Here is a 16,342-nt window from a genome sequence, read left to right on the forward strand (position 1 = left end):
ATCATAGTGAGAAACATGGTAGCAAGTAGACATGGTGCTGGTGAAGTAGCTGAAGGCTATATCCTTATCCTCCAGGAGAGGAAAAGACACTATGATTGGCATTTAAAAATTTTAGCTTGTAACATGTTACTAACCCCTTGCATATATACTTTTAAAAGTAAAAATCTGAAAAAAAAAAAAAAGGAATATGCCATCAATTCCATTTAATTTGAGTTGTTTCAATGTGCCCTTGTGTATTCTTTGATGGAATTAGTGCATGTGGAACATTTGAAGACAACAGCCTTTAGTTTAAGAAGCTCTTCTCTTTAGAAGCATTGGTAGTCTTAGGTGTAAGCAGAGTATCCTGTGCAGACTTATCTATGGCAATTTTAAATAAAACAATGAAGGAAAACAATGGAAATGTGACTGCTGTATTCCAGATCTTGGTGTAAATGGGAAACTCATTAAGTAATAACACTGAGGGGTGAAATATTATGGCATGAATTAGGTCCTATGAAAGCAAATCATGCTGTCTTCTGATAATGAAGTCTTAGACCTTCTCTGTATCTAGAGTGAAGCATGAGCATGACCTGTGAGCCATTTTCATCCTTTGCATGGAGTGAATTAGGACATTTTGATATAGTAACAGTAAGGACACAAGACATGGAGAATTCAAGAAATTAAAGAAGGATAAATTGGCTGAAATGTAAAGATTAAAACAGATACATGGGTAAAACAAGAAAGACCGGGAAAACCAGATACTACGTAGTTTCACATTGAGGCCACTTAGGCTACACTTACATATTTGTATATGTGATGGTAGTGTGACAAACTCTCATAATTAAAAGGCATTCTTCCTAAAATTACTCAGTATAACTAGACCTAGTTGGTTGAAATTTTCATCTGAACTTTATGCAATTACCTTATTGACTTGTTCTCTGAACAAGTGAATATAAGAAAAGATAACAAAATCATGAAGGAGCCAAAATAAACAAAAATCATAGACATAGCAGACAGGGAAGAAAAATATTTCATTACATATGATAGTATTTGGTCAAAACATGACTAAATTGCCAGATGTTGACCCAGTCAAAACATCAATACTTAGTACATGTGCGTGTTACTAAATTCAGGCTATAGTAGTAACACAGCAGTCAAAGTCCTCGGCATCAGCTTGTCTGTCTTAAAATTAGTATGCCAATCTCTGTGATGGGTTGTCATTGTCGAATTTTGGATATATACTTTTATGAATTGGGAATAAACTGGATAGTTTCTTAGACTATTGGTATATGGACATTATTACATTTATCAATATATTGAATTCCTATTATACTTGAATATCTACATAAAGGAATATATATTTGATACATGATTACCCATGATAAGTAATGGTAAATTTCCCAACACTCACAAGATATACTTTCAGAAAAAGCTGGTTGAGGAAATTGTCCCTAAAAATGAAATTTTATAGCCAAGCCAATTTAGAGTCTACCATATGCATAATCCTAATTATTAGAAATAAACATGTTTAATTCTTAAAGTGTGTACAGGTGTCTTAGTTAGGGTTTCATTTCTGTGAGGAGACACTATGACCATGAAACTTTAATAAAATAAAACATTTAAAGGAGGTAGCTGGTAGTTTTACAGATTCATTCTTTTATCATTATGAGGGCAGTATACAGGCAGACATGGTGCTAGAATAGCAGAGAGTTGTACATCTTGATCTGTAGGCAGCAAAAAGAGACTGTACCACATTGTTAAACTTTCAGCATATATGACCTCAAAGTTCCCTCAACCACAGTGACACAATAACTTGAACAATGCCTCCCCTCCTCCTATAAGGTCACCCCTTCTAATAGTGCCACTTCCTATGGCCAAGCATTCAAACCCATGAATCTATGAAGGCCATCCCTATTCAAACGACCACATCAAGTCTTTGATCTTTGTTACAGAGGAAAAAGTTCAAATAGCTACCTACCTATCTATCTGATGATAAATCTGCCCATCTATTGTGCATATGTCTGCCAAACACATTTTGCATGATAACAGAAGCACATACTTTATAGTGGACACAATTTAACTCTCTGAGGTAATCAGTTTTGGGGAAGGCATCATATTCAGAACTTTCTTCCTTGTACGATATTGCATCCTAAATTGACATCTTCATAATGAATGCAATTTTGTTAGTCCTTTATACCAAATTTAAAGATATGTCAGTTATATTTCTCAGATACTGGATAACTATTTCTTTGCTGGATATATCATTTTTCTCACCAATCCCATGTAAGAATAAACACATGCACACGCGCACACACACACACACACACACACACACACACACACACACACAATGTAGTTTCTGCCTTTTTTCCTGCATGACAACTGTTGCAAATATTCAAAATCACAACTCACACTATTAATGTCAGCTGATGTTTTCAACTCTCTGAACCCTACACTACATCCGACAGCTGTAAAGGCTTTCAGCCATAATAAATCCTGGCTTGACTTCCCAAAGCAAACAGTGTTGAAGAGCATGATCCCTCTGAAAACATCTTGTCAGCTCAAATCAACACCACAGCATAAGTGATTCAGACAGTCTGAACTGACTCCAGGCTTCCCAACCTCCGGTCCTTATTTCCTATTTTCTTTTACTTATGACCTGGTCTTAATATTCTGAAGAGTCAAAACCGCTGGGTTCATTCCTTAGAATTGACTCTGTGCCTATTTAGCAAGCCTCCTCCCACCTCAGACATTATATTATAAACACAATTGATTCAAGTCTTCCAATTTATAAAAAAATGTGCATAATTACTAATTCTATAAATTTTTGTAGCAATCTCTTTTTAGTTGAAAAAAGAAGGAAGGAAGAAAGGAGAAAGAGAAAAGGAGGGAGGAAGAGATTAGGAAAGAGAGAGAGGAGGAGGAGGAGAAGGAGGTGGAAGAGGACGAGGAGGGGGAAGAAGAAGGGAGGGAGGGAGGGAGAATTTTTACATATCCTGAATCTCAAAGACTATAGCATCAATAAATATTTCTAAAATGTGAGTTGAGTGAAATAATCACTGCTTTGAGTTCAGTATCATTTATTGAATCCAAGTAGAGCCACATAAGCCTGGTCAAAAAGATGCACATATCATCTGCAACCATGTTTTCAAACAGCAAAACACCCATCTGCAAACCCTATGACCTACTTACTAGCCTGTCTACAAGATATACTGAAGAAATAATAGCACAAATCATATGGGAGTAGCTAGTCATTTTTAATTGGATTTAAAGTACACTTCAAGAGAAGGCATACATGACTGATAAGTGGTTACAAGAACAACATTCCACTATTATTCTGTTAAAGGAATAAATCAATACAATGAGTCTTAATGCATTATTGCTATGTCCATAGACCAGAGCATAACTCAACTCTCCGCTGAGAAGCTTTTTGCAGTGGATAGTGACCAGCACAGAGATCCACAATTGGATAATGTGCACAGATAGACTTCAGAGCTCTTGGCCATGTATGGGATACCTTTATCAAACCCTTCTCTTCAAAACTTAGGGATCCATACAGAAGAGAAGGTGGAATGATTGTAAAAATTTAAAGAGTGCAGAGGCTTTGAATAAACAACCCATATCCTAACTTGGCTCTGTGTGTTATGAACCCCTTGACCTTGCTAGACCTCTAGGCCTCTGTCTCCTCTGAACAGTTTATTTTCTTTTGATTGTTACTGGCAGTATCAATGGTTTAAACCAGATTTTACCATTAATGGGAGCTAATGCACATCTTATAGGTGAGACAAATTTTGGGTTGAAGAATTTTGGGGCAGATCAGTGGAATTTACTCTGAAATAAACCCACCTACTTATAGAAACTTAATTTTTGACAAAGAAGACAAACCCATACAATGGATAAAAGAACAAAATCTTTAGTAACTGGTTTAGGTCTAACTGGACCTGAGGTGTAAAGTATTCCATACAGGGCCGAGTGCTCTGAAGTCCATCTCTACACATTTACCAACATGAAAAAAGTACTTGAACAAAAAATACACTTACTATTTATTTTACAATTTTGTAATATAAATAAATGAATAAATAAATGAAATTAGTATCTCCTCATCTATCATCCCAATCACATAGACCCTCAATTTGGAGTCTTCCACCTCTTATTTAAATTAATCCAAATTGCTATCCAAATAATTTTCCTAACACTAAAACTGTGTCATGTATTTGAGGCAGGAACATGATAGACATTACTTTATTTAATTATCAGATAAATACTACAGGATAATTGTTATTGTTATTATTCTACAAGAATGGATGTTGAAGACCAAGGATCTCAGACTTGTAAGTTCTAGGTATAGAGTAAATAAAAAAAGCTGTCTAGACAGGACACAAAGACCCAATTTTAAAACATCTCATTTTTTCCAACACTAACTTTGAAATAAAATAAATACTCATTTAGCAGCTAGAGAGGGAATATCATAGAATAGAGGAGAATCCAGATTCTTGAGATGACATACAAATTCCCAAGTCTGTCATTTACCAATATATTTTTTTAATCAAACAGACTGTTTTATCCCTCTGGTCTTCCTTCTTTTAATTATAAAAGAGAGGAAAGTGCTAGTGAGAAGGCTCCGTAGCATCTGCTGTAAGCCTGACAGCCTGAATCTGATATTCAGAACCCACAGAGTGGAAGGATAGAACTGATTTTTCACAGTGGTAGTGAATTCATATGTGCAATGGCATGCACACTCAGACAAAACCAATGTTGATAAACAAAAGAAATTGGATCCATAATAATATCCTCTTTATAGGTGCTTTATAGAGCAGTACATGATATGCAAAAATGGCTCCTAAAGTGTTAGCCTCTGTTTTGCTCTGTACCCCATTTTAATGGGGTTATTTGGAGTGTTGGTTACTAATCCCTTGAGTTTTTTTTTTTTTAATTAATTTTGGATTTTAACCCTCTGTTAGATGCAGGGTTTTTGAAGATCTTTTCCAAATGTTTAGCCTGCCATTTTTTTTCTATTGACAATGTCCTTTGTCTCAAAGAAGCTTTTCAGTTCCATGAGGTCCCATTCATCAATTGTTGATATTAGAGCTTGAACCATTGGTTTTCTGTTCAGGAAGTTATCTCCTATACCAATGAGCTTAAGGTTATTCTCCACTTTCAGTGCTATTAGTGTTAGTGCATCTAGTTTTATATTGAAATCATTGATCCACTTAGACTTGGAGTTTTGTACAGGTGATAGATATAGATCTAGTCACATTGCTCCACATGCTAACATCCAGTTAGATCTAAACCAGTTGCTGAGGTTTTTTTTCTTTTATTCATTGTATGGTTTTGTCTTCTTTGTCAAAAATTAAGTTTCTATAAGTAGGTGGGTTTATTTCAAAGTCAATTCCATTGATCCACCCAAATATTCTTCAACCCAAAATTTATCTCACCTATAAGATGTGCAGGGATAATGATGGAGCAGATACTGAGGGAACAACCAACCAATGACTGCCACAACTTAAGACCCATTCCATTTGAGAGAGCCAACCTGTCACTACTACTGCTTCTCTGCTATGTATACAGACAGGCACCTAGCATAACTGTTTCCTGAGAGTCTTCATTTTGCTGTTGATGGTGTCAGATACAGATATCCACAGTCAAGCATCAGGCAGAGCCCAGGGAAGAGTAGGAAATAGAAGTGAGCGACTTGGAAGGGTTAAGGACACTACAAGAAGATCCACAGAATCAACTAACCTGGAACTATGGGGACTCACGGTGCCTTGTCCACAAATCAAAAAGCATACGGGATATAAACCTATACCCCTACACATCTGTAGCAAAGGTGCTGCTTGGTGTTCACCTAGCAAGTGGACCAGGGGCTCTTGGTCTCTGTTGCCTGCCATTGAGTCTCCTTACCCCCTACTTGGACTGCCTGGTTGGGCCTCAGTGGGAGAGGATGTGCCTAGTACAGATGGGACTAAATGCCCCAGGTTGGGTGATACCTAAGCAGGGCTTGGCTCCCCTTATCTGAGGAGAAGTGGTAGAGGCAATGGGCTGGGTGAAGAGATTTGGAAGGCTGGGCCTGGAAAGAGAGGAGGGAACGACTTTGTGAATGGGAATTAAAACATAAAATAAAATGCCAAAAAATATGTTAATCTCATTATTTTTAGCAAAGAATGATCCTGTAATCTAGAAAGCTCAATGATTTTTATCTCAGAACGCAGTCAGTTCAGGTCAAAAAAGAAAATTGGATTTTACTGATCACTTTAAACCTTAGCATCCCTTCTTCAGTCACAAATTCAGGTAAAATGGGTATACAATAGACCATTTTTTGAGGTAATTTTAAGTAGCTGTTAGTATGATTCAAAGAAGGTTTTGAGACCTAGATCATCTAAGTGTGAAATCTGATCAGTGACATTCCAATGTAGAGTTACCACCACATCCAATTGTAAATATTGTAGGAATCTGGGTCCTTGAATATGGTTACCCTAATTTACATATTTTTATTTCCCCAATACTCACATCATTTATATAAGGTAGTATCATTCTGTTGTGATAATATTAAACAATCAGCATCACATTTATGACACATTAAAGAAACCAATATCTCTTTGCATAGAGAATAAGAGTTAAAAATCTCTGCCCTGAACAATGCTTGGTTCATAACATGCAACTGATATTTGAACTCCATTTTCCTCACCCAAATTCTTATGGCATTTTCTTTCTGTTCCTCACCAACCCAACATCAGACACCTAGTCATATATAGAAACCAAAAATGTTCAACCTTTGTAAGCTTATTTATTACAGCTACTCTCATATCACCAAGGGGGCTAATAATATCTTTCTTCAACATAATATGGAGGTGTTTTATGTTCTACATTTGTCACCTCTTTGTTTATTTAAAAAAACAGCAAACACAGTAAACAGCAGTGAAACCTGTAGAACCTTGCTACATGGCCGCTGCATTTCTGGGATTTTGCTATACCCTAACAGGATCATCGTTGCATAATTTTTGAGATAAATCACCTATTATCTCTCTCTCTTGTATTCAAAGAAACTAAAGCACAAGATGACAGTAAATAATTCACAATAAATCCATAGCCTACTATATCAGGTGCATTTTATACAGCAATTTACTTGAGTCCAACATGGGATTCCTGGGCATGATGACTTAGTGAATCCACAGTGTTATATTACTTGAGTGGTTATAAAAATCAAAAATGAAAGGTAGAAGTTACATGACTTATATTCTGATCATCGCATGCATATATGTTAATGGTACACAGAAAGAACTGAAGAGAAATAACCTGTTAAGTGATGGTGTCATTGATATCACTCATCCAACTTATTTAAACATCCAACTATATCATGGGGTGTAAAACAAAGTTCCCACTAGGATTCTGAATTCTCACATATGATGTACATATTGTCTCTCTGATTACACTCTCTGCTGTCCTCAGCCAGCCTCCTGCTGCAGCTACATCAGCCTCCCAGTTTTGCCATTAACTTCCCTTAGAACTCTTTTCATTACCTAAACGATCTCTCTGCCTTGGTTCCTGGGTTTGCATATTGTTTCTGAACAGAAACACTTCCTGATAGTCCTGATAACATGAGAACCATCTTGCCCTTGTTGCTTAATCCTATCTGATTCACACTGACAGATACATAATGACTGCATGTGATGTGCATTAAAGAATTTCTGTCTCCTTAGTAGAATCTAAATACCACAAGATTGGTTATTTATTGTTAGCCAGGAACTAGTACAGTGTTGGACACAAGTAAGTGATTAATAAGGCTGCTGAAATTAATACATAAATGATCACAGGAATAACCTTTTAGAATCATATGTGTGGTGGTTTGAATGAAAATGTCCCCAGAGGCTCATGGGTACTGGCACTATTGGAAGGTATGGCCTTGTTGGGGTAGGTATGTCCTTGTTGAGGTAGGTGTAGATTTGTTGGCAGAAGTACATCACTAAGGGGTGAGTTTTGAGGTCTTGGAAGTTCAAATCAAGCCTAGTGACTTACATTCTCTTCCTATTGACTTCCAATTCAGGTGTAGAAATCTCAGCCCATTCTCAGGCACTATGTCTGCCTGCCCACTGTCATGCTTCCCTCCATGACAATAATGGTCTAACCTCTGACACTGTAATCCAGCCCCAATTAATTGCTTTTTTTTTTATAAGAATTGTTGTGGTCATGGTATCTCTTCATAGCAATAGAAAACTTAACTAAGACAATATTGATATGTATAACTTTTGATGTTGTGATACATACATATATATTGCATATTAAATGGGAATGATTCATTTGATCCTTGGGGATTATAAGGACTTCTACAGTAATCTTTTGACATTATATAGATTTTTGGTTAGGTCCAACTCCTCACTCCCACCATTAACAAACACACATGTATACACACACAAACACACACACACACACACACACACAACTGATTTACAAATAGTTCTTTGTTGAATATACATTATATTATCTCCTTGTACTCCAGTGACTCATGGTGTCAAACTGGCCCCATCAGAGAGCACAGCAAGTCTTCTCATACAGTTTTTGTTAGACGCTTAAGGAAGACACAGTACTTGGTACTTGTACTTTACACTTCTTAGGAAAATAAGTTTTGACAAGTAAATGAGCACCTTGTTCAGGGCAAAGAGGAAAATTATAGTGAACAAAGTCGAAAGCAAAGGAGAATGACATTTATAATAGAGTAAAGCTGATAGCTATTCATTCAAAAATAACATCATACTTTAAGTTTTCGACAAATTCCACAAAGAACATTTTCAACAAATGCTTAATATTTTGGGGTAAATATTTCTGAAAGTACCACCTAATTCTCTCACCTATTTAATCAGAATTTATTTCTTTCAATTTATCTTCATTTTAGAAAAACTTTGCATTGGTTCTTTTTAAATTTCACATAATGTACCCTGATCCCATTCATCTCTTTCTCACCTTGACTCATCCTCCATCCATGTGATGCCCTCCCCACAACAGAGGAGAAAAATCTCCTTGTGGAAGCTGTAGTGTGTCACATCACAGTGTGACCCACAGTATACCCCTTTATCCACAAATTTTCAATTACAAATGCTCATTGCGGTGAGTTATTGTTCTGGTATGAGAGCTTCTAGTTTCTGTTACTCTATCAATACTAGAACTTTACTGAGATTGCTCTTAGAAATCCTGTTGTTGCCCTGTGTTGTAGAGATCCTGTAGTTTTGTATCTGTACCCCAAATTTACACCAGCCCCCTCATGTAATCCAGCAGTTCATCAATGGGATAGATGTTGGGGTGGGCCTATTCTCAGGCCTAGATCTGGGCCTGAGAGGTATTTGAGCTGATCAGTCCACCAGCCCTCCAGAACCCACAGCACAGGGGCTAGCTCTCCTGCCCTACCCAAGCTAGCCTATTCAAAGCTGCAGTCACCAAAAGGAAGAGCCAGCTCTTCAGTTCTTATGCCCTCTGTGCTGGTTCATCTATACCCATGCCTTCAGGGTCATCTCTACCATGATTCCCAAGTGAGGTACAAGACATGTTCTCTCAAGTGCTGCAGCAGGCGAGGGACAAGGCCAGTTCTTCTACACTCATGACCCCAGGGCCAACTCTCCCACCAACCATCGGTGGCAAAGAAGAGGAAGGCATTTTTTCCTCATCTGCACACAACAGCTCACAACAGACAAGAATCAGAGGTAGCTCTCCTGTTCTCATTACCCCAGGGCTAGCTCTCATACCTGCCACAGGTGGGAAAGGGTGAGGGTTCAGGAGGGCATCTCTCTCTCATACATGTCACTGAAGAGGAGACAAGTTTTAGAGCCAGTTCACCCATGCTCGTAATCTTGAGGCCACAGGGTCAGCTCTACTATGCTGCCCAATGGAGGTACAGGACCTGCTCTCCCAAGTGCTACATCTGGTGAAGGGCAGGGACAGCTCTCCAGCTCTCATGACCCTAGGGCCAGGTCTCCCTTCAGCTGCATGTGGTGAGGGGTGGGGTGTGTCTCTATTGTCCATGCCCCTGCACAGGATAAAAGTTGCAAAAGGGAGGAGGGATTGCTCTCCCTGACAACACTACACAGCAGGCAAGAAGCAGGGCCAGCTCTTCCACATTCATACCCTCAGGACTGGCTGAACCACAGCTCCTGCTACCAAGGCCATCTCTACTATTCTGGCTCGGCAAAGTACAGCAATGCTCTCTGGAGTACTTCTGCTAGCTGACTTGCAAAGTCAGCTCTCCTACTCTCATGACCTCAGGGCCAGCTCTCCCAAGGTGCCCAGGTGATAGTTAGGGCCAGTTCAGCACAGCCCTTAGACAGCAACATGTGTCTGGATGGCAGCCTAGACAATGGATGTTTGCCTGGCCTTTGGTGCTAACAGATCTCTGCTGCTGGAAGATCAGAGATGCAGAAGTGTCCCTCAGTGACTACACAGACCAGAATCCCACCATAGTCCTAGGTGGCAGCCATAGCTACTCACAACAGGCTGGTCCTCACTACCCTTGAGTCTCCAATTCTGCCTCTCTCCATTATACCAGCATCCTTCTGTTTCTCTTTGTCTTCCATTTCTCCTCTACTTACTTGTTACTCTTAAGGGGTACCCAAGGTCTCTGAATGTCTAGAGTCTTCTCAGGAGGTTTTTTCCCCAACCATTCATTATGGTACCAGGAAGTTGTCATCTTGTCCTGGTCTGCAACACCCCTCCAACCTCCTAGGTCTGCATAATGGTCATCTTGGGCTTCCTCCTACCCTGGGTCCTCTCTTGTGGACACAGGCCAGGTTCTTTTAGTCTCAGGCTCACTCCCCACCCTAAAAACATGTCCGTTTGTTCCTGCAAAATGCCGTAATGGTGATCATCTCAGAGTTTTGTTTTTTTTTTTTCCGACTATGTTAGGCTACTAGTCATTCAGATGCTTACAGGTCAGAACACTGAGTGTTACCATAGCCTCTCTACTATTTCCCACCTATTGACACACATGTGACACAGCAGCCACACTAGTGAAGCCATTAGGGATAGTTTTTTTTTTTTTTAAATCTTTGTTTTATCATACATTTACATTTGAAGCTATGTTTGTAGTCCAAAGTACAAAACTTGTTTTTAAAGCAAAAAAATACAGACATCGACACAAATGAATGATAACATTAATATTTACATATAGGACTGAGAGCATCCACAAAGATTTTCATGCCTACCTCTAAGATGCAAGCTGTATTAGCATTCTGAGCAAAATATAGAGAGTAGGTCTGTGCCTCCTAAGAAATCCACAGCCTGCCTTAGACTAGGAAATCACATATCTTGGACAACTCAGACCAGACCAAGAACAAGTCTCTAAGGCAGAATTGAAAAAGCTTAGCACACAGGAAGTGCAGATAGCTGATGCCATAGGTGGGAGAGGAGATTCTTGGTCCCATGAAGGATGAATACCAAGTGGGGGGGATTCGAGGGTGGGGAGGTGGGAGTGGGGGGGTAGGTGGGGGCACATCCTCATAGAAGCATGAGGAGGGTGGATGGGATAGGAGGTTCCTGGGTGGTGGAGGGAAGGGGGGTTAGGGGATAAAATGTAAATATAATATCCAATAAAAATAAAAGAAAAAAGTTCTCAACTGACATAGACTAGTATGTTCGAGGACATTGAGATTACTGGGGGAAGGGCTATCTTTAATAAAAGTCTATCAAGTTTATAGGGTGATTTAAACTGCATTTGCTCAATCTACTTTCATTATGTTTGCTTGTCTGTCTAGCCATACTTGTTTTTTCCTCTTCATCTTATTTTTGTTGTCGTTTGGCCTTATGAAGGAAGGACTACAGACTTTCATAGGCCTTCTGGCTTAAATTTTAATTACTGAGAACTGAGTTGTCCTAAGTAACTTTCAACTTTTTATTTCAGAAGCTGTCTGAGAAGTTTGGGTACCTATTTGATCTTTGAAACTCCTTTTCCCAACTTCAGTTGTTGAAGACACTTTTCTTCCTCCTCTGCATGTCCTTGACACCTCTGCTGAGAATCATTTCAACACATAATTGAAAGTTTATCTCTAGAAACTCTGTTGGATGCTAATAGTTTCTCTATCTGACTTTGCATCAGTGACACATGGTTTTGGTTATTTTAGCTTTGGAATAGATGTTGAAATCATGAAATATGAAAGTCATCATTTCATAGATTGTTTTGATACAGGTTCCTCGACATTGTACATGAATTTCTAGATTACTCAAGTCTACTTCTGAAAAGCAAGCATTATTGAAATTTTGAAAGAGGTTGTATGAAAACGTTTTAGCTATAAAAGGGTGTGGGGAGCCGACAGAAGGCGGCTATCATCCTTGCAGCCATCTTGAGCCATGTACCCTGACAAGAGATTTGATTACAATAGCCTGCAACAGCTGAGCACACTCTGATAACATCTTGTTTTAGATACCCAGGATCTTCCCTTGGGTGTATGAGACTTAAAGCTGTGATTTAGAGCTGAGATTTAAGGGTGTGACATAGAGATCAGAATTAGAGATAAGACCTAAGGGTGTGACTTAAGGCCGTGGCTTAGAAGTGAGACAAATAAAAGGCAAGAGGCAGACCGAAGAGTTGAGTACAACTTGGAGTAGGAATTAGGCATTGAGGAAGAAGACACTTGGACTAGAGAACTCGGAAGAAGAATTATTAGACATTAGGCACTTAGCACTTGGAGAAAGAACTTGGAACTTGGAGGCACTAGGGAATAGGAACTAGGAACTAGGAACTCAAGACTTGGGACTTGGACTAAGAAGAGAGACTGAAGAATAAACGGAATTGAATCACACTCTCTGGTCTCCATTCCTCTTGTCCATCCTCACTCTCTCTCTTGCTGAACCTGACCCGCAGACTGGAGCAGCTTGGAGCAGTGCTGGCTCTAACAGTTTAGCCCCCTAGGCTTTTGGCACTACAGGTTCCAACATTGACAGAGTGGTCCCCAAGGGTGGGCTAGAGTGGCTCTCAACATTTTGGCCCCCAAGTGTGGGGCAGCTTGGACTGCAACAAAAGGGATTTTTATCAATATTAAATGTACTAGTTCAGCTCGTATCTTTCAGTTTATTTCTCTCTTGTAATTTAGTTCATCACTTTGCTTTGGTAGAACATCTTAGTGTGCTGATCACTTCATTTATAGTTAAATTAATTCTTGGTTAATTTATTTAAAGTTTCTATTGCAGAGATTTAATAATTAGTTCTATAGAAATACAACTTAATTTGTATTTTGGTTTTGAAAGCTTCAAGTATTGAATTATGTATTGTAATAACTTTAAAAACAACAAGTCTTCTTTATTTTTTTGGACCTCCCTTCTGCATTCCTCATGAACTGGCAGAGTATTACCATCAACAGCAATATTATTCATGACAAATGCTGAACTATGTAGACTGCTTTTCATTTGTCCCATACCATTAACATTTTAGTATTTAATAGTAATAATCTCAATTATATATTCATTGTAAGTTGATTCTTTGAACATTCAAGATGAAACCTAATTAACAATATTAAGCATAAATATTCTATATGCTATTATAGACATTGCTCAGCTATTGTTTTATTTAGATCATACATCAATCATGGAAGAACTCCAAGCCGTGTTCTGTTTTTGATATTCCACAAAGGTCTCATGTGTACTAACCACTCAAAACAAACATAAAAAGCACCAGTTATTTTTGAGTTCAGTCACAATATTTTTGTTCTGTGCATTTGGAAGGTTTGATACCCACAGCAATGTTGTTTTAATGATTTTTATATAAGCATTCTCCAAAAACACAGTTTATACTGCAAATATCAGAGAAAATGTTATAACAGTGAACATACTTTTTTTTTTAACCTTGGAATCAGATACAGCACACTAAAAGCACCATCCGTTAAACATTAGAATAATTTTTTATCACAAAATGAATTGTAATATATGAAGAACTGAAGATATGGCTCAGTAGATAAGAGGCTTGCCACACAACTGGAAAGACTTGAATTTGAATCCCTAGAAGTCAAGAGAGCCAGAAATAATAGTGTCTATTTGTAATGACATGAATTTCCATAGTGAGATGGGAATCAGAGACAAAAAAATTCCTGGAAACTCTCAGGTCAGCTAGTCTGGCACAAACAGTGGAGAAATATAAAGAGACACTGTCTAGAACAGTATAAAGGAAGGACTAGCTCATAAGGTTGTCTTCTGATATTCACACACATGCTATAGCATGGGTGTGTGTACATGTATACACACACTCAAAACTATGTATGTTCACAGATGAAATGAGAAAAAAAATAAAGAAACCTAAAAATATAAAAACAATCTTGAGTTTTGTGCCTTTGAAAATGAATGTGAATTACAAAGGAAAATATATAAGAACTTGTGATTACTACAGATTAGAAATTCGTTGTTCTCTCCTATAGGAAATGGTTCCTATTTGGATCACTGACTCACTGTTCCCTACAAGAAAGGCAATGTCTTATCATAGGGTAGATTTTAGATAATTAGGATGATTCAGACACATCACCAACTAAGCAGCTACTTCAAAGGAAAGGACCGGTGTGAATCCCTGGCCAAACTTGGGTAGGGCTTAAATAATAGCAAGAAAAAAAGAGGATGAGTGAGAGACAGAAAGCAAGCCAGAATAAGACAAGCAGATCTTATCTGCTCCTGATACTATCCAAAGTTTGGGTGCAGCTTCTCCAGTATAGAGGTTCATGGGAATACCAGGGATTAGGTAAGACCATGCTAAACAAACACAACAAACATTACAAAGGAATCCAAAGTGGTGGTTTAGTTCAATGCTTCAGTATGAGAAACAGCCCATCCTCTCTTCCACAGAAATTCTGAAAGAGAAAGTAGATTCCTTTTAAGTTTTGCAAACTACAGGAGGTGTTGACAGCCTCCTGCAGGCTGGCCTCTAGCTGATCAAATATCAGTAACTCAACTGCAAAGCCAAGTTCCTATCCTGTGTTCCAATGAAGAGGTAGCTTTGGCACCTTATACTATACAAAATGACATTTCTTCCTTCCAGTCCACTGATACTTCAGTCAGAGACTAGCGTCGCCAGTGGTGGCATATTCTAAATTTATTTCACAATCACAAGCCTATTTTCTCATGGTATGTGAAGTAGTTCATCATGGCATAATAATCTCAATACTATAGCTTAGATTCACAGAGGGTTTCAAGTCTCTACAAGATCATTTGTAGCATAAAGGTTTGTAGCACCAGCTTTGAAAAAGAAGATAACCACTGATTCAGAGTATCTCAATATCTGTTGTTTTGAAAATAGCTTTGTGACTGTTATTATTGCTTACAATTAAAATACAAAGAAATAGATCTCATTATAATAATTTCATATAAAGCCACACACACACACAATTTTTCTATTGACCCTCTGATTCCCCCCACCACCTCCACTATACTCCTTCATCCACATTACTGGTTTCCTTTCCCCTTCCTGTTTCTAACTATGTATATATGTGTAAACACATGGTTAAATTCAGATTTGAGCCATTTGGAAGAGTGAATATTCCCTAAGTTACTCTTGCTTCTTCTTTCTGCTAAGGATAAATAAGGAAATGTATTTGGGGAATAAACATTTGAGATTCAATTTTAGTGAAGGGAATTCCTGATTTCTTCTAAGAGAGAAATAAATAAGTGTGAGAACAGGAGAGCAAGGAATGTCAGAAAAAAATATATTTTGCATGTCTGAGTTATGTCTTTCAAGAACCCACATGATTTTGCCTACATCTAAAATTTTCCAGGTTTGCTATCCAGAGTCAACACACTGTGTTCACTGTGGAAACCCCCACCAGCATCTAAGGGCACTGGACTCAAGCAGTCACAATTATTCACGACTAATAGGGAAGCCTCCTTTAGAAACTGTAAGCCCCAGGCAGGCCTCTCCAAATCACAAGGCAAAGCCTCTGAGATGCTCAGGCCCTCCTGCTGAAACTTCATCTTTTACTTCTGCCTTTGGGTCATTTCCAAACAGCAGGGCACCAGACAAGCTCTACCTTAGGAGGAGCCAAGGCTAAGTACAAGCGGATGGAGTTTCACTGAGGCTCAAAGTGTTTTTACCTTCGAGATTTAACAGTAAGTCAGGACCTGGCAGTAACATGATCATTTGTTGTTTTAGAATGTTAATCAGCCCACTGAGTTATCTCCTTATTTAAAAATAATAATAAAATTAAAGATAAATGGACCCATCAATCCTAGGCCACTTTAGTTCCTTAGAATAAATATTTAATTATAGAGTACTTTATTAATTCTTATCTACCCAATCAGTTGAGGGTTGGTATTAGGGGAGAAAAAGTTTGAATGAAATTATTGAAATTCTGGTTGCAAGAGCTATTCTCCTTTGGGAACCTCAAAATGTTTGCCTTCCATGCCCTGTTCCTCA

The 16,342-nt window shown here is 38.3% G+C and overlaps 1 non-coding gene across 1 annotated transcript; it reads right to left on the minus strand.

Annotated features, from left to right (window-relative positions):
* Positions 1–10,855: 10,855 nt before the first annotated feature.
* Positions 10,856–10,987, minus strand: LOC117714440 (small nucleolar RNA SNORA17). Its single transcript, XR_004607525.1, has one exon. It is a non-coding gene; the product is annotated as a small nucleolar RNA SNORA17 (small nucleolar RNA).
* Positions 10,988–16,342: the final 5,355 nt, after the last annotated feature.

Source organism: Arvicanthis niloticus, chromosome 8, assembly GCF_011762505.2.
Source record: "Arvicanthis niloticus isolate mArvNil1 chromosome 8, mArvNil1.pat.X, whole genome shotgun sequence".
In the NCBI taxonomy this organism is placed as follows: domain Eukaryota; kingdom Metazoa; phylum Chordata; class Mammalia; order Rodentia; family Muridae; genus Arvicanthis; species Arvicanthis niloticus.